At 36.4% G+C, this 23,182-nt stretch overlaps 1 long non-coding RNA gene across 1 annotated transcript; it reads left to right on the top strand.

Annotated features, from left to right (window-relative positions):
- The first annotated feature begins 1,010 nt into the window (after positions 1–1,010).
- Positions 1,011–22,090, top strand: LOC137008912 (uncharacterized). Its single transcript, XR_010892826.1, has 3 exons — positions 1,011–1,340; positions 4,975–5,071; positions 11,429–22,090. It is a non-coding gene; the product is annotated as an uncharacterized lncRNA (long non-coding RNA).
- The last annotated feature ends 1,092 nt before the right edge of the window (positions 22,091–23,182 follow it).

The raw sequence follows: 23,182 nt of genomic DNA, 5'->3' as shown, positions 1-23,182 counted from the left end.
CGGATGTGCTAGGAAGTGAAGAGTTCAGCGAGTTCAGTAAATGAGAAATATGTAAATGCATCAATAACAAAGGAGCTGTGACGTCACGCACTGTGCTGCCCCGGACACTGCCTGTGAGCAGACGGGACAAGCGTGCAGACATCTGACAAGATGCCATCTGCGGACCATAAAGAGAATGCCTGTTTTACATCACAACTCAGGAAGATGACCATGTGAAGTCTGCTGCTGCAAGGACTGACACGTTGTAGTCACTTCCTCTTTCATGGTAAGGACTTGAGCACCTGACAAACTTCTAGTGATATGACTCCACTGCGATAACTTCCCCAGTGCTTATTTGCATACCGTTTTGCTACTCTTAAATAAATGACTGCATGCAAAGTGCAAATGTCAAACACAAGGCGAGTCATAAAACCAAGTGGGATCAGCCAACTGTGGTGTCTTTCAAGGCTCTTTGAGGAAGTACTGCAGACCGCTCATGCCATGTTTCCCTGATAAAGAAATCCAAAACGCAGGCGGTGGTAGAACAGCCTCTAGATGTGTGTAATGATTAGTGAGGACTATAACTGGAAGGCTCAAACTACCTGGGACGGATGCCAAATGCTGACAAAGGCAATCATTGCATTCTCAGGGGCGAGCAAAATCAACTCTTCGTCCACTCACACTTCTTTTGGGAGGGTTATTTATATCCCTCGAGAAGCCACCGAAAGCATTGACTAATTGCTAAAGGAGTCGGTCACATGCTTTGGCTAAAGGGCACGAAAAATCCTGTAAGTAATAAACTGTTCTGAATATGGTGTTACTCAGTTTCTCGCCTCTTGATCACCCGCTGATCAAGTTTTTCCTTTAAATGATCAATTCTGACTGCTTATTGTCCAGACGTCTGCTTGGAGAAACTGTGACTGGGGCAGAGGGGTACAAGCTGACCCTCTTGCATTCCCATAAATACGAGTTTGTCATGTTTTGCGTGCAGACGGAAGCAAAAACTGTACCTTTATACATTTCCTGCATGGCAAATCCTCTCCTCTTGATCTCTGCTTTCTTTTATGTTTCTCAGTCCCTTTCTTTCTCCACCTCCTCTCTCCCTCTCTCTCAGCTTCTGTCTTTCACTTCGCATCCTGTGCCAAAGTGGGCAGGGAGAAAGAGCTTGTGGTGAGGAGGGTGAAGCGGAGGCCGCTGTACGTGCTCTTTCTTCAGCCACAACCCCATGGAAGAGCATGTTTGGTGGTAGCACGTTTCTAGGTCTCTCTCCTCGAGATAGGCGTACTATGTGCATGAGTCTACTCTTCTCGCCGCCATGACCCTGCCTTGTGTTCTTTGCCGTTGAAGCCTCTAGTCTGCAGGTATTCTGTTTTTATTTCCCCCCCTGCTTTCATACTTTGTAATATTCCACAGATTATTTTGTCCCTTTCTAAGCAATTCTCTTTAAGCATCATTGTCTGTGATTTTACCCAGCTGCTCTGGCTCTCTTGTTCACTGTTGTCTTCCTCTTGTAAACGTGTCTTCTTCACTCCTGAGCCCATGCCTCAGATTCCGCCATTTCTACTACGCTAAACGACTTTCGGTCAAATTAATTGTTGATGTACTTTTGATAAATGTTTTTTGTCTTGATGCTATTTTTTTTTTAAAAAAAGTGTTTTGTTAAGAATCTTTTTTTCGCGATTTGGTTCACATTCCTTTGGATAGCATGTATGTTCCCTTAGTTTTGGGTCGTTTTGGGCAGTTCATTTTGGGGTTTGAGTTTGTTCAAGGATTTTGATGATTTGAATGTCCAAATGGTGTTTGGCTGCTGCCTTAATGCTTTTGGAAGGAAAATAAGAGCGATGTTTTTGGATACGATGGCAGTGATTAGGCCTATAAAATGCCCCTTAAGTCAAATATGTACTGTACAAAAATGACCATCTTTGTCGACTATATACCTGCTATATATATATATATATATTTTTTTATCTCTCTATAAAAAACCTGAGGGCTTAGATGTGGCATGTAATTTGCATTTAAGAAAGCATAAGTAAAGTTTACTTTGCATGTACAGTATGAGAGCATTCGGTTACTGTTTGGCATTTGTAGATATAATCAAATTACTTTTTTATATTTAACTGGTATTCTTTCAAAAGGTAGGCTTGTTCTGTTTGTATTCAACTGCTTTTTTTCCTGTTGCATTTGCAGTGCAAATTAGATGAATGTCAAAATAAATCGAGTGGTGCTAGTTTGGGAAAGAAAACAATGAAAGGCAACAGTTCAGGAACTATATTGTATGTGTTATTGACCAAATGACATTTGCAGAAGTAACTGATCGAATTGACAGAAATACTGATCATATTTTACATACAGAAAACAACAAACAGGGGTGTTTAAGACGAATTTAATATTTGTTATAGTAAACTGATTAAAGACTAAATTTTAGTAATTGAATGTAACATTAGAGGGTGGTTACGATCCATCGATATGATGCATTTTATCAAATATCTAGTTTTTGTGAAGTTCACATTAAATTCCTTTAAAACAGGCTGAACAATCGATGTTATCTGCTTTCTTTAGAGTAGTTTTTTTCTTTCTTCTTTTCTGTTAAAAGGCCATTATAACTTGGACGAAATTATACCAGTTGACCACCAAAATTCAGAATGCATCGATGCATCAATGAATATGATTTAAATCTGAATCACATTTTTTTTTAAATTACAAAGAAAAGATCTCAAGATGGCGTCGACATGCCACGTGTTTGTGTACTACTGTATTATGTGCATTTTACTGAGCGACTTTTTAATGCAGTCTCCTTCAAATAACAAACATTTTGAACAAATCCTTATCTAGCAGAAGACCGGCTCTCCACATGCAAACAAACATGGAGAAGCTGTTAAAAATAGTGGTGTTAGGATGAAATAACATATGATGAAGCTTTATTACTCGTCAGCACAAGGAACGAGGGTAATTTGCTACTTTGTACAGTAAAACTGAGGCACAAAAGTTTGCGTATACATGTTTATTTTGCTCAGAGACAGAGAGAGATGGCAACAGGAAAAAAGTGGAGCGAGGGAGGGAGGAAAGGAGAGCATTTCCTCCACCCCTGTTCTCCTCAGATGAACTTATCATGTAGCTTCATATTTTCTCTCCCTCCCTCTCTTTTTTTCCCCCGTTCCCATACAGCCTCGCTCCCTCCTACATTTACTGTAGCTGACGATCTGATGCACCATGGGCTCCGACCCCACATTAGCAAACAGGAAGTTTCAAAACAAACCCAGTTTAACCCTCAAAATACTTACATTTCCATGCACACACAATCAAATCGACAACTTCATGCTGGAATAGACAGAATACAACACCAGCTTTGTAATCTCCAAGTATTTTGACTTCATATTTAAAGTTTTATTTGGAAGAAGTGTTTATTACCAAAAGTGTTCACAGCGGAAAATTCACTGCAGGTGAGAAAACACTGCTGCTCGCCTCCAAATGCACAGACATGCAGCATATGCTCGGAGCCTATTAGTTACACGGCCCCAGACGGGGGCAGAGATCTAAGTCTAATCTGCAAGGTCTTTGTATAAACAAGGCAAAGCAGAATCCTTATCGTTGAGTTTCGATGAGTAACAGCAGGCTCTCCGGAGACCGCGTGACAGAGTCAAACAAGGTCAAGCCAAGCCCAACTTCCTGTTTTTTGGGGACCGCTATTTTTGCAATAAGGGCGTTTCTCTCTGGTGTAGGTTGATGACAGGGGATCATAAGCTGAATGATTAATGACAGTTTCGAGGAGTTACAACTTTCAATGGCTTAACTCGTTTGAGCAATGGCAAAAGCTGTGTGCAAGGAGTGACGGAGGAATAATGTCACAGGTTCTAGAACAAGACTAGAACAAGAAGAAGTGCAGTTCCACGCTTTTTATTTTGTACAATGATTCATACAAACACACAATAGAGCATGTTTTGTGCAACAGTTGTACTAGGTATGGACTCACCAATGCTGAGAATGCTAATCTGCAGCTGTACAAACAGAAGATTACAGATGAGAAGATAGCGACAGTTAGCCTACTATTAATAGTAAAAAAATGAAAAACATCTTGTTTGTTCATACCCTCTCTCATATTTTCTTCTTTCCTTCTTTCTCTTTTGTTTTTTCTTAAAGAAGCAAATTTTCGGTTATGAAGGGATTTTTTAATGGGGAAGCTCCCCTCCTACGTTAAATTAATGCTGCACAAAGGCATTGTCTCAAGTTCCGTATTTTTTTTCTTGTAATTGTGGCCTCTTAGTCTTCCTCTGCCAACATCCCCCACCCTTCAATGCTCTACCCACCACCCTCTTCTCCGTTCATTGAAATTCAGCCTGGCATACAGGCACTGCCCCTTTCTTGGCACCAGACTCAGGGACTCAGCGACAGAAAGGAGGGGAGAAAATTAAAATGAAAACAAGAATAGGTACCAATTTCTCAATCGCTAAGCTTGTGCCAAACATTTATCCGGTTTCATTGGACCTAACGCAAGATTATCGATAGCCATTTTCGGTATACGATTTCAGCAAAAATCGTAACCGCATATGGTCTTGGCAACCATAACGCAGTGGGAGGCGTTCAGAAGGCTAATTGATTTGCCTGTTTACCTCCTGCGATTGGACGGCCACAAGAGCATACGGCTGTGTCCTTTGATCGCTAGGTAAGATAGAAGGCCTTTTGTTGATCTGATTCGGTTTGTTTACCTCTTTTCTGATTTGCAAAATCCTCAGACAGGGAAGCAAGATGTTCCTTTGTGACTATAAAATGCTTGGTATATGATTATGCCAAGAGGTGGCATAGCTGATGCGTAAACAAATACAGGCAATTAAAAATGGCAGCCATTTATCGAGAGAAGCAGAGAGGGCTTTAGCTGTTGCAGGGTGTCTTTTTAATAGCTACTTTGTCATGTATCGCAGAGTGTGATATGCAGTATTAAGCAGAGATTATTTCAATAACTGCAATAATAATGCCTTTGTGATGTTTTTCATATATTAGAGACACAGGCTCTGTTCCAAAACCTAGTGAGCTGCCTACGTAGGGAGCATTTTAAGGCATCGTAGGTGCACTTCTGACATGAAGGCGGTCGCAAAAGGTAAGATACTTCGCTTTAGCCAAATCTCAGCATTGTAAGGCATTGCATGTGTCCTTCACAGAGAAAGCAAAAACTGAAACATCAAACCAAGATGGCGAGAGAAATATTGATTAGAAATAAATGCCATTATAAAACACAATGTCTAAAAAAGTATTTTACTCAGTATTTTAGCATGTTCTATGTATTTTAATGCATATTGAGAGTAGTCTAGCATTAGCTTAGCAACATGCTAATAACAAACTCGACTGAAATCAACTGCATTCGAGTCTTACTCCTCCATATTTATATGATCTACAGAGTTGCTGCCTTCCACAGTCTTCCAAGTCAGTCACTTAAGTGGTCCATAACAATTATGATGCTGCCTATGTAGGATGTAGACTGCAAGGCAGTTCACTAGGTTTTGAAAAACACAATTTAATTTGTAAATGGCAACTGCACATTCTCTTAATTCAGATAAAGATGCTTCTCTCACACAAAAAACGCTTTTAGCGCTTTCACATGATGCCACAACAGTTATTAACTTAATTTTCATTGCTAATCTGGATTCTCATACTGTATGTAGGCTATAGGGTAAAGCTGATTTAAAATGAATAAACATGTTGAATTAATAACATAACACACTAATGCCTGCAGTGCTATGAAGTATTACAGATTTGTTAGTGCTAAGTTGCTTGTCCTAACACTATGACTTTGTGCTTTCTGTTTAAGAGGCTTGCTGTTTAAAAGTCAAGCATACGGAAACACTTTGTCTCTCTAAAACTAATCAATAACCTCATTTGAATGCCATTATATAATCTAGTTTTGTAAGAGACTTACAGGAAAATTGTTAGCATTAAGCTCTGACGTAATCCAGCATCATTTTTTGGCATGTCATTTTAGTAACAGTGTTACTTTAGTATTATTTATATAATATTATAGTATTTATTATTATTTGAATTTGCTTTTATTTTTATATTTCTCCATTTCATTTTAGTTTTAGTAATTCTAGCACTTCAACTTCAATTTATTTTCAGTTGAAGTTGAAGTGAATTTTCAGTTTGCCAAGGCAACATTTCCTTTTTTCCTTTATTTTTTCTTAAGTTTAGGTTTACATCTAATATTTATATTTATTAATATCTATGCTTTTAAATAGTTTTAATTAACAGTAATATTGTTTAGAAGACGTGGGCCAAACCTTGTATAGTACTGATAAACTACTTTGACGTTGTTTCTATACTGATGAAATTAATTACATTATCATATATGAAATTAGGATACTATGTTCCATTCACTCTGAAATTAAAGGGTTATTTCACCCAAAAATGTAAATTCTGTCATCATTTACTCCCTGTTGTTTTAAACCCATAAGATATTCATTTATCTTCAGAACACAAATTAGGATATTTTTGATAAAATCTGAGCAGTTTCTGTCCCTCCATTGACAGCTATGCAACTACCACTTTGTCACTTCAAAAAGTTCATAAAAAGATTGTAAAACTAATCCATATGAACTGAGCAGTTTAGTCCAAATTTTCTAAAGAGACACAATTGCTTTATATGATGAACAGATTGAATGTATTCACATAGGCTATAAGCATATATCAGTGAACATAAACAGAAGCTCAACCGTACATGCTTGACAAGAACCTCCCTCAAATGTGCTGTGTAACACGAGAATGAACCTCACTGGTTCTTGCGGAAGCCCACATGTGCTGTGTAACATGAGAATGAACGTCATCGGTTCTTGTGGAAGTTCAAATGTGCTGCGTAATACGAGAATGAACCTCAGTTCTTGCAGAAGCTCAAATGTACTGCGTAACACAAGAATGAACCACATTGGTTCTTGTGGAAGCTCAAATGTGCTGTGTAACATGAGAATGAACCTCATTGGTTCTTGAAGAAGCTCAAACGAACTGCGTAACACACAAGAATGAATCTCATTGGCTCTTGCAGAAGCTCAAATGTGCTGCGCAACACAAAAATGAACCTCAGTGGTTCTTGCAGAAGCTCAAATGTGCTGCGTAACACAAGAATGAACCTCATTGGTTCTTGTGGAAGCTCAAACGTGTTGCGTAACACGAGAATTAACCTCAATGGTTCTTGTGGAAGCTCAAACATGCTGCATAACACGTAACACAAGAATGAACCTCATTGGTTCTTGTGGAAGCTCAAACGTGTTGCGTAACACGAGAATGAGGTTCATAACACAAGAATGAATCTCAATGGTTCTTGTGGAAGCTCAAACAAGCTGCATAACACGTAACACATGAATGAACCTCATTGGTTCTTGCGGAAGCTCAAACGTGTAGCGTAACATGAGAATGAACCTCACTGGTTCTCATACATCAAGCAAGCATGCTTGAGTTTCCATTTACCACAACTGAAGTATGAGTTGATTAATGTTTATATGTGAATAAAAGCATAAAATCAATCTATTCACCACGCAATTCATATGGATTAGAGTTATGGTCTCTTTATGAATGATATGAAGCGTGAAAGTTTTAGATGCGTAGCTGTCAAAGGAGATTTTATTAAAAAGATATTAATTTGTGTTCCAAAGATGAACGAAGGTCTTATCAGTAATTCTTTTTCGAGAATAACATGTTGTCATCCACTTAAGTGTAACTTTAGCAGGCAATTAAAGTCACATTTTTGTCACTTAGTGGAAATTCCCTTAGAGTATAATACTGTATGGTTGGAAAAATATGGTGATAATCATTACATTTTGTCATTAGAATTTAGATTTTGAACATTATTTTTGTCCTAAGGCACCATGCAGTTTTAAAAAAAAATATGATTTTATGACTCTTTCATGCAAACTCTTTCCTAAAGTCATTAAATAAAAGTGTTGATAAAAACAAAAATGTTAAATATTTCTGCAATATCTATTTAATGGCATCTTATGATTCTCTTTTCAGTTCCACCCACACTGTCTGCACTGAAAGCAACAGATAATCTCTAATACTCTCTTAAATACCCATGTCATAAAAATCAGGGCAGTTGTGTCTAATTTGCATTAGCATTAGCATTACATATTTTAAAAACTGACTAAAGAGGTCATTTACATATGAAAAAAAAAAATCTAAGCGGCACTAAAATGGACTTAAATATCTGGCAAAGCACCAAAAGCACTGGTTAGTCCCCATCAAGGCGATTACCGCACATTGGGGAACAGAAGGGCAGACTAGTTCCCCGTGTAATCTAAAAATCCAAACACCACATCTGTCAGACCATATTAGCATACTTCCTCTCCACGAGTGAGGCATCATACGCTGTCCTAAAGAAGCAACTCTACTACAGAATAGCTGACATAACATCCGCTTCATGGTAAAAGCTTGATTGCCAAAGCTGATGATGTTTGTGAACATTATAACTACTTTATGTAAAATGAATAATGCAGATTGTTTAGTTGCACATCTTGACTGACCTGACCTTTACCGAAAGTTGGCACAGCAGAGTCATGACATGCCATCTCTCAGCTTCTGCCTCTTCTTTGTGTTCCAGCAGACTGCGTCTTGTGCCAAAACTTTTCAAATGTTTTCCCCCCAAATGGGCCAAAAAAAAGAGCATGTGTATGCTAATTAGCTAAGAAGACTTTTGTATGTTAACAAATTGCTGAAAGTCAGTTCACTGGAAGAGATTTGCATGTCTATTTATGCAAAACAGACATGCTCTACCTCTTACTGCCGCACAATAACTGCATTTATTGACATTTTGCAAATGTTTTTGCATGTCCCACTTGTTTTATCAAAGTTGGAAGGTTCAAGAATGAGTGGATACTGGGAAAAAAATATTGCTTTTAACAACAAAACTTTAACACTCACAAATTAGGAGCTGATTTAGTTGGATGCTCAAATGTTAGATGCTGATGTTTGGGTTCGTCACACATGCTAATGGACATGAGTGGATGACTTTCACAGTATATCTTTTATTTTTTGTGTGTATGAAAGAACGCTATCGACTCGAGGAGGAATCTTGGCTTTCTAGTGGTTGTACAGATGCCAGACGTCCCCCAGTGCATCAAGAGGGAGACCCTTACTCTTCCAAACAGCCTCTGAGAACAGTGAACGCGTGAATGGGTTTTTCAGGCACACCTCACAGAGGTTGTAAGAAATGCACTGCACTCGTACCCTAAAATGGCCGAAACGCCGCCATTTTGTTTTCCCACTATTTTGCTGTGCGGAATAGCAGAATCAGCTTTGTTAAAGCTACAGGAGACAGCTGGGGAAGCCATGTTTTACATCGTCTGTTTACTTCAAAAGCGTAGCTTACGCAATGTTGTCTTGTTGGAATGAGCTCAGTTTTTGGCAAAACGGGCGCAAATTCCTGGCGAAGGATCAAGACTTTTTTTCTTCATGATCCAATGCCAGCCTCGCTAGAATGAGTGAGTAATTTTGCTTTGGCTTTCAAAATTAGCACTTCCCTTTTAGCCTGCATCCTGGTTCAACTCCTCACAGTTCCCTGGTCTTTTTCACGTTTGATCGTTTTTCCGACTCAAATAAGCACCGCTGACTCGAATCTGGAGAACACACACATGCTGAGCTTTTAACTACTGTTTTCGGCAACTACATAGAAATAAGTAGCTCTGTGATCTATGAAAGAACCATTCGGGTTATGCGACTGAATGACTGAAGTCAGACCGGTGAAGTCTTAACATAGATTGAACTTTTTTTGACACCTTGCATTAGATAATAAAATATTACACCATGTGGCATCTGCAAAGAAATGCTGCACAACCTTTACTCAGAACTAACTTCACTTTTCTGAGCCATTTTTGCAATGACATTTAACCAGCTGGTGTCAAGATGACTTGTAGTGGATGTATGAAATCAGTTCTGTTAAAGTTCACACAGGGGTCGTAGCAGAATCACAACCAGAAAGTGTCAACCAGATATTTCTTGTCTTCCTTTTGAATAGTGTTTATCATTTATTATATTAAGATCTGGTGCCTTCCTAAAACATTAAAATAAAAGAAACGCTTTTTTTTTACCACATATAAAAATAAAATAATGCCATTTACAATTGCAGTAAGACTTAAGTACATATTTATATGTAATTTAATTATTCTATTCTCTTTGAAATATGGTTGAAGTGTACTGCTGAATGTACTGACAAGCATTTATGGTAAACTAAAATATAATTTAATGTCACTTCTATTGAAACTTATTTGTCATGTATTTAAATATTTGTAATTACATATTTGTAATGATGAAGCTGCTATTTAAATTATATTAACTTTAAATGTAATACTGAATAACACACTACAGTTAAAATTATAATCAAGTGCTTTACATGTGCTTTAGTATACATAAAAATGTGTACTTCTTTAAAGCATGACAAAAGATTATTAAAATATAATGATTTAAAATGTTCATTAAATAAAACTTCTTAATTAGTGTATTTAACCCTTTTAAGCCATTCTGGGTCTTTTTGGCCTCAAATGATGTTTGCTGAAGTTAAAAAATAATAATAATAATAATAATAATGTTCCCTTGATCCAAATGGCATGAGACTTTGTAAAGCTGTCAACACTTTCTAGATCTACAAAATATATATACACATTAATAAATTGGAATGATATCTAGATTTATGTTAGTATGAAAAAAAAACTCAGGCTGTTCAGGGTCTCTGGGGACCCCGCTTAAAAATGAATAAAATTCATCCTAAAAATCAGAAACAACACAGAACACACATAGACAGAAATGAAGTGGCAACACTTTAAAACATCCACAATGCAAAATGATCATGCTCACACACACGCAATACAAAAGTTATTTTTATTGATATAATTGTGATTTCGTAATATATAGATATGAATCCAACTGGAAAAGCTTATGAAAAGATGTCCAGTTAGTTAAATACCATAGCAAATAGTGAAGCTCTGCAGTCATCTACTATTTAGTGATAATTTTTTTACTTTTAAAACTATATTTTCCAACAGATTGTAACAATCTTAATGCTAAACCATGGCAAATTGTCCATGTTATCTCCATGAAGAAAGTTAGAAATGTGTTTTTTTTTATTAAATTACATTTTACATAAATGGTTACATAAAATCAAATTTATTTTATGGGGTCTCCGGAGACCCCAACAGCCTGAGTGCACATCCTAAATCAATACTTACAAGGGTTAAGTGTGTTAAGAAACAGTCATGATAGTGTACTCTCTCTAAGTAAACTTAAGTGGAGCTTTTTCCCCATTGATATATTATCTACAAGTACTGTTTTTAAAAATAAACTTTTAAGATTTGAAGTACACTACAAGTGTGCATTCAGTACAATTAAGCACAGTTCTTTTTTTCTTTTTTTTTTATAAGGGTAAATCGTACTTGACCGTATGGCTATGCTAACCAGCTTCTCTTTCTCTCTCCTTCCGCAGGAATCCAGCATTGTGCTGTCTGACTGGTTGACATCTGTTTTGCTGTCCTTGGGGCTGAGGTAGTAGATTGAATAGTTGTGGAGCACGGTGCTCTCTCACTGAGATAACTATACAATCTACTGTCTTTCCTAAGGCGACAGCCAAATCACCCACAAACAACATGGACTCGTTTGAAATAACCACCTCACACACGTCTACAGCCGGATAGGATATTCAATCACATTACAGAAGTAAAATTGGTTGCGATTTATGTTTCATGTTGACTTCGTAAATACGCTAGTGTGTCAGCGGATGTGTGTCACGGGACTGCACTTTGGTGTCTTGACAGGGTGAGGTAGTAGGTTGTATAGTTTGGTGGGAGGGATCAAACCCTGTTCAGGTGATAACTATACAGTCTATTGCCTTCCTTGTGGTACCAACTATCTGCCCACTAGGGGAAACTCCCTTTAAATATTGTTAAACCCTATGGTCACACTATATGAACTATTTATGTAAAAGAAGGAGTGTTTCAGTTACAGTATTCACACTGCCCACCTAATCAATGCAGCATGTGTAATACACAAATATGTTGAAAATGCCCTATATCAACGCAATCTTTTGCAGGATAGACTTTTGTGAAGAAGCCAAGTAATGAAGCAAACTCCCAACACTGTAAAAAAATTCTAATCTTCCCAACTCAAAATTTTCTAGTGACTGGTCACATCTAAAATTTTCAATTGGCCCAAGTGAAATTCTGTAAATGTAGTTTTATCAATTGTAGCAATAGTCTGTTAACATTGGCTCAATGAGAAATAATTTGTTAAAACAATTGAAAAGAAATTAGTTTACCAACCCATGTTATTGGCCCAATTATACATTTTAAATTGTAGTAGCATTCCTTTTTAGTTTTACCTAAACTAAAAATGTATTTTGGTAAATTTATATTAGTAAAGCAACTTCACTGTATTGTTTATTCCCAGTTGCCCCAAAAGAAAAAAAAATATATACATATATTAAACACTCAAGCCATACTGCCACATTGTATTTAATACATTTTATTAAAATACCTTAAATGGTAAATACATTGAACATTTCTGCACAGTAGACCTTAGTAGATAGAAATCATGCATTTCAATTCAGGATTCCAAGATACACAAAACTCATTAGACCTTAGATCTTACATTAACAAAACCACAATTATTTTAAAAAACATGTATTATCAGTGTTTAGAGAAATTTCACTGACATTTTGGTATTTAGGTACTACATTTATGGAACTGCACTAACAATATTAAACATTTAAATAATTTAAAATATTATGTAAAAAACTGCATCTTACTCAAATATTAAGCATGTAAACACATTTACAGATATATAGAAAGCAGGCTGATACAGACTTCTAAAAAATATAATTGACAGAATGTACAAAAAAACTTGCAAAATTTCATTTTCATAAAAAAGTCAATAATAAGATGAGAACTAAGAAATACTACATAAATCAAAGTAATCAGATGCAAAATAACACTGGTTAGTCTTCATTGTAAAAATTAAATACAGATGAATGCTTACACTTACAAAATTTATTCAGTCAAGAGTAGAGTGATTTGATTTGTCTTTTTCTCTTTGATTAACATGACAGACAGCAGCAGGCTTATTAGACTGAAAATATAGTTCTGTAGTGCTTAAAAATTAGGTCTTGGTGAGGTGATGAAAACTTGCAGAAGCGGCACTGCATGGACTTCTTCTAAACCTGCAAAATAAATAAATGACAAAGCTGAAAGATGATACTTTTGCATAAAAAAAGCTTTCTAAAGATAGAGCTAAATGGGGAAAAGTTGTCAGGCAGTCTGTACAGCAACTAATGGAAAATATAGCAAACTGTGGACTGTGTGACCAGCATGCTGGTGATAGTCAAGTCAACACTGCTGAAAGGGCAAAAGACCCAGAGTAATATTGATCAATTTCTGTTACATCTTTAAAAAAAAAAAAAGAGTTAGAAATCTTTAGAAAAAATTAATTAGATGTAAAATTATATAAAATAAAATTTGTTCAAGTTCAAGATTTTCTGAGGGAGGGGTTTGGCAAAACTTGTTCCCAGACTAATGCCCGTTTCACACATACTCCATTTGCAGTGCGTATGTTAACCCAACAGTATTAAATTATTAATTAACAGATTGCTATTAATAAATAGTGATTTAATTAAATTCTGAGCCTTATAGCTTGCCATACATGTACTGCAACACGCACATAAGCACTGCAGACGGAGTATGTGTGTCAAACGGGTGTAACACAAAATGGCCAACCACTTTGTAAATTATGCAGCCTGAATTACAGTGTCACAAATTTTAGAAGCGTCTCATGGCGGCTCTCAATAAAGCAATTTAACACAATTTAAATATCATAAGAGCTAAGGGTATTTGACACGAATATGGTATGAACAAATATGCAATAAAAACTTTTAAATACTCACTGTGAAAGTCGTAACATTAGTCGTTCCGTTGAGTCAGACCTACGATGTTTGGCTACATTGAGAGAAAAAAAAGTTATAACAGAAACATATAACTATATAACATATAACATACCTAGTGTCTCATACATTTAACATAATCACAATGTAGTTTGACAAATTTATTTAGTTCAATAAATAGTATTAGAAATTATATCGGGCTAAATTAGTTTACCCATATACTTCAATGAGCGCGAGACATCACTTCCGTTGTCAGAGCGCGATCAGACCTCACTAGCCGGAAGCTGAACGAAGTTGGACATAGTGGTGTATTAGAGGTAAAAAATTATATAAATACTGTTCGGTTTCTCGCACAAACCGATCGTTTCGTGTCTTAGGACATCAATGTGCCATCACGAGCCGCAGGGTTTAATTTGGATTTGTCTATGGAAGTTTTTTCGACTCTTATTGTTCAAGTTCCCAATCACTGCTATTATTTGACTGACAGACGGCAGCGGCTGCAGTTAAAAATCATAATTTGCGTTCGACTGAAGAAAAAAAGTCCTCTACATCTTGGATGCCCTGGGGGTAAGCAGATAAACATCAAACTTTCATTTTTGGGTGAACTATCCCTTTAAGTTCGGAGCATAGTTCGGAGGGCCGGGACAGTGTTCATCTCATAGACTGTCTTCGTTCTGATTAAAAGTTCGGAAATAGAGCTTCCCTTGTCTGTCATTTTTCAGACATTACAATTTACTATGTCCTCAAGTAAAAACATCCAGAGAGTCGTAAATTCGTTTAACCATACCCAATGCTAGTGTAATGGCCGCGGTAGTGTAACATTAATGCCCATGTTTTTACGGTTTTATGCTGAAACATTGAGACCTGCACTCGGTTTAACATAAACAAGACTTAATAAATACATATTTCAGTACTCACCATAACTTAAATGAAGAAAAATCTGTTTGGAAATGATGTCTGAACTTCTGTCGTCGTACTTCAGTATCGACTCCTCTGTCTCCTCTCCTCACTCTCCCGCGCAGATAAATTTGAATCCAACGGTTTCTCTCGGGTGCATGCGCCTGTCTGGCATGCGCATGCGTTTTTTTTTTCTCCGCAAGGCTTGTTCGGCAAACACAGATATTTCACTTTTACTTGATGAATTGGCTGAACACAATTTAATATGTTCAGTGAATCTATTATTTTAATTTTACCTTTAGACCATAAGCTAAAATTACCCCAATGCATCTTTTTGTTTGGGGATAATTATTTGAAAGCAATTTGTTGAGTCAATATTTAATTGTCAGTTTCCAAAATTTTTCAAAAAAAATTTTTTTTACAGTGAACAAGACAAACACTTTTTTTTCAGTATCTCTGACTGTGTAGATTAATAAACATTTAGATGCAGAACCTCATGTAAATTGCACTGCTGTTTGGAGACAGTAAGATTTTTGAAAATAAATTTCAAGGATGCTTAAAAGCGACAGTACAGACATTAAGACCATTACTATTCATTAAAAAATTCTGAAAAAAAAAAAAAAAAATGGTTTCCAAAAAAATATAAAGCAGCACAACTGTTTTCAACATTGATAATAATCAGTTTCTTGAGCATCAAATCATCATATTAGAATGATTTCTGAAGGATCATGTGATTCTGAAGACTGGAGTAATGATGCTGAAAATTCAGCTTTGATCACAGGAATAAATTACATTTAACAATATATTTACATAGAAAACAGCTATTTTAAATTGTAATAATATTTTGCAATATTACAGCTTTTACTGTATTTTTTTGATCAAATAAATAGTGAGCAGAAGATTAAAATAAAAAAAATAAATTAAAACATCTTACCGACCCCAAACTTTTGAAGGGTTAGTGTTGATTTAATGACGATCAAGATTGAAACAGTTCTCAGTGGCCCACTCAACAAATCATTTTAAAACTTAAGGGCATTATTAAATTCAGAACTCACTTTATTTTCTGTAGCCTAGTGTATACAGCAGCAGAAGCACCTTGAGTTTGAAAGCACAACACAACTCTTGAGGACTGTTCAGACCAAGGGCAACAACTATAACATAACGATAAAGATATAGTTCTAAATGTCATTCTAAATATAAAAGGTTTTTCGTGTTGATAAACAATAAAAACACTGACAGCCAATCATAGTCCATCCTGACTTTAAAAAAACTCGAGAATTTAAAGTGACAGATGACAAAACTGCAGAACAATATTGTCTGCTGGTGTGGACATTTATCTAGTTATCGATCTTGGTGTGAACGGGCCTGTGTGTGTGTGTGTGTGTGTGTGTGTGTGTGTGTGGTGAAACAGGCCTAACATTTTACCTAACAAGCCTGAACAACATCTGTCTCTGCCAGCTTAACATGCTGATCTAGCATTACATATGAAGAGAAAAAACATATTAAATGTGATTTACTGAGCTCAGATTTATGGCTTAATCAATCATTTAGCTGTTCTGTTGGCTTGTGATCAAACAGGATTTTCACACATCATAACAGGAAATCCAGTTTCAATCATACAATGCATCATATGGCCTTGTTCTGTGAATGCAAAAATATATTTAACTGCACATATGCATCATGTTTTTGTTCTATGAATAAAGTAATTTTGTTCAACACATTTTTTGATTTTCTTTTCATTTAAAGTTGATGTTTTGCAGTTTATATATAACACAGTTATTTTGTATAAAGGCAAACCTTATAAAAGGTATAAAAAAAAATGTAGAACCATGGGTAGTATTTTGTAGGCATGTAGTTTCAGGAGCCTTCACTTGCATAAAGTATCAGAGCTTTAGAAATACTCATAATCACAGTCTGTAAATCATGCCATTAATTCTTGAACAATTTATAAAATATGGTTTTATGAGTGAAAATTATATTTAAAGGTACACTGTAACTTTTGGCCCTCTATCGGTTAAAAAACAAAACTGCATGCATTTTTGCAGAAGAACATTGTTTTGGTTGTGCTTTGACTCTGTGTGACTCTGCAGATGAATATGATTATCCCACTGCTCATAAAACATTCACTGTTAGGATTAACAGATAAAACCAGTTTAGATGGAAAGGATCTCAAGAATCTCTAAAGATGTTACTGTAACTTTACACAGTAATAGACACGGTACTTCCTCGAAAAAATTCCAGCAACAATCATAATGAAAAGACCCTTTAAAATAGATCATGCTTTACAATGAACTCTTATTACAGAGCGGCATATGATAATTTATCTGTTCAATAAAACACCTTTCTCACCTGTTGCATAATAAAACACCCTTTGTGTCGCTTTTACAACAATTCTAATCACTCAGTTCATGCCATCCCCAAAAAGCCAAAACAATGTTGATTCTTGTTTTATTACAAGCTCTGTTGCATTCTCTTTTTGTCAGCAGACTCTCCTCTTTTCGGTGTTTGTTTTAAACGTGCGATTCTCCGGAGGTTGTAGATTTAGCTTCTCCATGTCAATATCTCTCACTCGTTGGGAAAACTAACCTCTGCCACTCCAACATCAGACACGCGTCAATGTAGCCAGAGCAACTTTACTCCATTTATGGATATGATGAGACACACACAAGCGAGTGATGCATGTACGCCAAGACAAAAACACGTTTTGGAAGAAGAATTGATGATGTATTGACTTTGTGTTAATTTTGAACAAATAATTGACATAGTTTACCTTTACCTTGTGAAAGGATACATTGATGTTTAGTCTGGAAACAGTCAGTGACATCCCACACAGCAAAAGGTATCGCAGCTTCCGGAACGTATCCGCGAACGGACCCTTAACGGTGTCCACTTGCGCGCAGTGACGGATCCACAACAAAGACGGATCGCGGAGCCACCGCTCCGCATCCTCGATTAAAACCTTACCTCCGCGGCAGGTCCGTTTGGGACCCGCAAATTGATACAACCGTTACAGTAAAGGTACGTGCACGTCCGCGGATCCGACATGGGTCCGCTCAGGATCCGCTGATTGACAGTAGAATTTACGGCACTGCCCGAAGGCGGAGCTGATCCTCTGGGCGGCGCCAAAACTAATGTGACAGTCATGCGGGTTTGGTGACTTGAATGCGGATCCGCCTAGGAGTCTCCTGCTGTGTGGGTTCCCACTGAATATGATTATAAAAAATGTACTTATACAATACAGTACATCTTAATATACAATATATTTCTTAGAACACAGTATATTACTTGACACACGTTATACAACAACGGCACACCAATACTATGAAGCTAACTGATGCAAAACTCTTCAGTCAACATCCTCTAATAAGGTTAGTCATATTCTTCATTTGATAGACTACCATCATAAACAGTATTTTTCTCTCAAAGTCGGTTGGCAACAAATGAAACGTGATATTTCACGTGCACAAACATTACCATATATCTTCGGTCTAATGCTGCCTTCATGTGCTATCGGCAATTTTTACCTAGGAAACTCGTATTTACGATAATTCCGAGAGCACGTGAAGGCAGCATTAAGCCCCGCATGTTACAACCGTTAACCGAATGCATGAACCACGTCATTATTATTATTATTTATTTTATTTTTTTTGTACAACGGTAGCAACGACACTAACCACACAATCATTAAACAAACATGTATTTAAAGAATATATAAACATATAGGCTATATATAAAGTTCAGAGACAAACTTGCAGGTCCTAAAATTAACACTCGCCAAGCGCCAAATGCAAGTAAAATAGGTGATAAATCAGATGTCTGGTAACATTTTTATGAATTCTAACAATGCAATGTTGTGAGAACATGAGATTAAACAAACGTGACCGAGGCTCTGTACAGTTGACGGTCAGTGCTGCATTATCACGAAAGTTTAACCCATTCCACTGTAAATATTCAAGCTCTAGAACCATAGACTGTAAAAAAAGATGGACGACGCGACGCCACTTCCTACCATTGTATTGAACTGAAGCCAAAATGGGCTGATGAATGGGCGCTGACACGTTACGCAATACGTCAAAAAAAAAAAAAAAAGTTTGGAGCCTGGGCATGTGCAGAAGGAATCGTCAGTTGAGCCGGAGGCGGAGTCGCGATATCAAACTTCCGCCCAGACGACTGCGTCATCATTCATGTATTTTAAATAGACTATAAAAATTATACACAATTTAAAAGTCTACCTATAAAATAATAGGCTATTCTGTTTCTAGAGCAATAATATTTTTGAAACAGCAAATTCAGTAGATAAAATCAATATAATATGCCACTAGAAACAACTCTAAATCGTCAGAAACGGTCCTGCCATTTTAAATCAAGTTCAACTAACGTTACAGGAGATCGATTGCTGTAATTAGAGTAAGCTATCATTAGTTTTGTCCTGCTAATTATTATTTTATATCTATAAAAATAATAAGTAACTGCCAGATAACGATCACCTGCTTTTCCCCGACATGGTTAACATTAGGTGTGTTATCTTAACTAATAACATTTATTAATTAGCTTATAACGCCCATATTTGATGTTACAGAAAAAAAGTTCAGTGATCCGTCAGATCCTGTAGGTCGGTTAGTACAGTTTACCGCTGAACAACTCATTTTGTTGGTGTTAATGACAAATAAATCGAAAATTAACAGTTAGGTACATCTTCAATCTCCCCTCGAAGCTCCGACAGTCCTCAGACAACCTGTCAATCAACTTCGAATCATGACGACACGCCCCGTTTTTATAGAATCAAATTGCTAGCTAAAATCTAAATCATCAAAAAAACGAACAATTGAATATATATCAGTGTGATAACAACTACCTTAAATGACCAAAACCATCTTTCAGGAAGTTTTATTTGAAGCAGAATTTATTTTTAAGTTTTCACTGAAGTCTCATTCGACTGCATTGAGAGGGCAGGGTTTATGACCTGTACTGCATCCAGCCTCCAGGGGGCGATCAAAGAGCCCGTGGCTTCACTTTTCAGAACGTATGAGACACACCCGTCTAGAACACACTAGTGATGGGCATTCCGGCTCTTTTTCGTGAGCCGGCTCGTTTGACTCAGCTCCCTGAAAAGAGCCGGCTCTTTTGGCTCACAAACGGCTCTTTAAATAATACATGTTTTAACTATGACTTTGATTATGATAGGTGTGAAAACAGTTCTAATTAAATTATTAAATGAACTCATACTCACAATGTCTCACAATTTCTTTAAAAATGCATTGATTTATTATAAAAAAAAATACTATTAAACATTTGTATTTAAATTACAACTTTTTAATGTATAACCAACATTCAAAACAAATAAAATCTGAACAACATAATAGAACCCATATTAAATATTAAAGAAAAATAAATAACTGAAAGGATTAAACTGGTCCCTCTTTTTCTCTTTTTTTATTGCCATATGAGCTCTCACTAGTTAGGATATATTATTCATAATGAACACACACACACACACTGCTGGCCATATTTTTATTTTATGAGAGATTTGCATTCAGAAATGCTGTTTTTCCTCTCCTCCGAGTTTCGACTACAGACCGTGAGGCTGATCAGACAGTCGAAACGAAAGAGTGTGTGTGCTTATATAGCCTAATTATAATTTTTTGTGTTGTTCTTTGAATTATTAGTCTATTGTTTTAAATAAAATTAAAACCATTCATTACATAATGATTTAATCTCTATAGGCTATATTTTGAAAAATAGAGTCGGCTCTTCAGATATGTGAGCCGGCTCCCGACGTTCACATAAAAGAGCCGGCTCTTAGAGTCGGCTCGTTCGCGAACGACCCATCACTAGAACACACGAAAGGGAATTCAATACTCACGCGCCATGTGGGAAGTTCAACATCATCCAAAGCGCGCCCTGAAACCATAGACTGTAAAAAATATTCGCCTGAAACCCGCTGAGACAGCGAGTTGAACTCTCTTTCATGACTTTATGTGCTTGAACTGACAAATTCACATAAAAATATGTCAAAAAATGCCCGTCTCAGCGAGTATCCTAAATATAGTCCGATAGATGGTTATGTCTTAAAGCTGAGAAAGAAGCCCCATGATCCGTGCGTGCATTCGCTCTTAAAGTGACCGCATCCTAGTAATCCTGCTGCTGTCTGCATTTTTATTTTTAACCACACAACAAAGGGGGAAAAAAACTTTGAACTTTAAAAAGGATATTAAGACTACGCAGTGTTATTTATTTGATTAGACTACTTTATTCAATTTCTGTACCTGCAAACTAGTGTTAGACCTGCCTGAAAAGCAGTTTATTTCATTTGTATATTTGTTTTATTATATTTTATTGTATTATATTTATTTGTTCTATTGCTTGTAATTTTATCTTATTATTTATTTATTTATTTATTTATTTATTTATTTTTACTTGTCTTTAAAATATAGGCTATTAAAATTATATTAGTTAAGCTAGTAGTTTTAGTGGAAACTACTGGAATTGAAATTGAAATAGAGAATTGTGAACAACTAGCATGTAAAAAAAAAAAAAATGGTGGTCACATTGGCAGGTGTGGTAAAAAGTTAGTTTTAGGCCCAAACTATAGGCTACTCTTAATATGTATAATATATGTTTAATATCTGAATATGTACACTTCTAAAAAAATAAATTAAAGGAACATTTTTCAGTTAGAGAAAAGAATCAGTTAAACTCCACTTGGGTAAAGTTGGTTTTATATTCGCACATTCGGACATCCGTATTCAATAGCCTTGTTAGTCACACTACATTGGACATTCAGTGGACATTCACAAGTAAATATGCCATTAAAACAATACTTGCCTATTTTGATCGACTGTGAAAAATGTTGTAAGTTGACAATCGTTGGTTGTCAATATCATGTCACTGCTTAAAATTCGCAAACATTAATTTATTGCACATTTATTGGAAAGTCTGAATTTATCAGAAGTCCGAATGTGCGAATATAAAACCAACTTTACCCAAGTTTAAACTCCTGGGATATTGATCTGGTCAGTTAAAGGGATACTCCACCGTTTTTTTCATATTAAACTATGTTATTCCCTTAACTAAGACGAGTTGATGCACTAAATCGCTCTGTCTTGCGTCGAAACTTTGTTAGCACTTAGCTTAGCCCAGTTCATTCAATAGGGGCCAAGCTACCAAACACCTCCACGTTTTCCCTATTTAAATACAGTTACTCGAGTAGTGTAACTCGACCTAGGACAGTGACACAAAACAAAACGTTGCGCTTTTCTAAGCGTGTAAAATGGATAACTATATGGCGGAATACCATAGCAAGTGCTCGGGAGCACTTTGACTTGGCGCAGTAATATCTTCACTCGTGAAAAGTCCCCCGCTCCGGTGAGAGGACTTTTCACGAGTGAAGATATTACTGCGCCAAGTCAAAGTGCTCCCGAGCACTTGAGACGAGAGAGGTAACGTTATGCATCAACTCGTCTTAGTTAAGGGAATAACATAGCGTCGCTGCCCAATGAAAATCACGTATGTATGTCCAAAACGGTTACTTTTCAGGAAGTGAAAAAAACACCGTAGCTGCGTCCGAAATCGCATACTTCCCTACTATATAGTATGCGAAAAACAGTATGCGAAGCGAGTAGTATGTCCGAATTCATAGTATTCGAAAAACAGTAGGCGAGAAGTACCCGGATGACCTACTGCTTCCGCCCGAATTCTGTAGTAGGCATACGATGGACGCTGCGCTATCCCGTGATGCCACAGGAGAGGATTCTTCAAATTCGAAAATGGCGGAAAGCGGCGATATGCAGCTCATTCAAGTCCTTAAGTACCTCAGGGAAAAACGGTGTTTGTGGTTAAATTGCACTTGTTTAACATAATGTAAGTAAACGGCTGACTTATTGAAAGTTTAAACAATGTAATGAGAAGATTAAGAGTCGGCTGTAAAAAGATGTTTAATCATTATTACTGACAGCACATCAAGCTAACGAACAGGTTGAGATAACGTTACAGCCGCTTGTTAACACTGTTTTATTTAACGGAGACGTTCGTTGTTAAGCAGTTTAATGAGATTAGAAAACTTAACGGACATTCAGGCGGCAGTAGATTGTAGAGCTCAGTTTGTAGTGTTTTTTTTTTTTGTATATTATTATGTATATTATGTATGTTGTGTATTTCTCTCTCCCTCTCTGTCTATCTACACATTATTTATTTATATATAATGTATTCAAGTTTGTTTATTGATTTCATGTGTTTTGTTTCTCATGTATTTTTATATGCAATCATTTTTAACAATAAATTACTTAATTTCGTTGCTTCAAATCAGCCTCTGTCGTGATATTCACAGATGTATTTTTATTCTGAGGTAAAATTTCATAGCTAAATACGTTAGGTGATTATACTTTGACATATTTAACAAGCTGTTGAAGAAAG

The sequence above is a fragment of the Chanodichthys erythropterus genome, chromosome 20 (assembly GCF_024489055.1).
Source record: "Chanodichthys erythropterus isolate Z2021 chromosome 20, ASM2448905v1, whole genome shotgun sequence".
Classification (NCBI taxonomy): domain Eukaryota; kingdom Metazoa; phylum Chordata; class Actinopteri; order Cypriniformes; family Xenocyprididae; genus Chanodichthys; species Chanodichthys erythropterus.
Note: the sequence above shows the minus strand (reverse complement) of the source record. Positions and strands in the feature narration are given on the sequence as shown.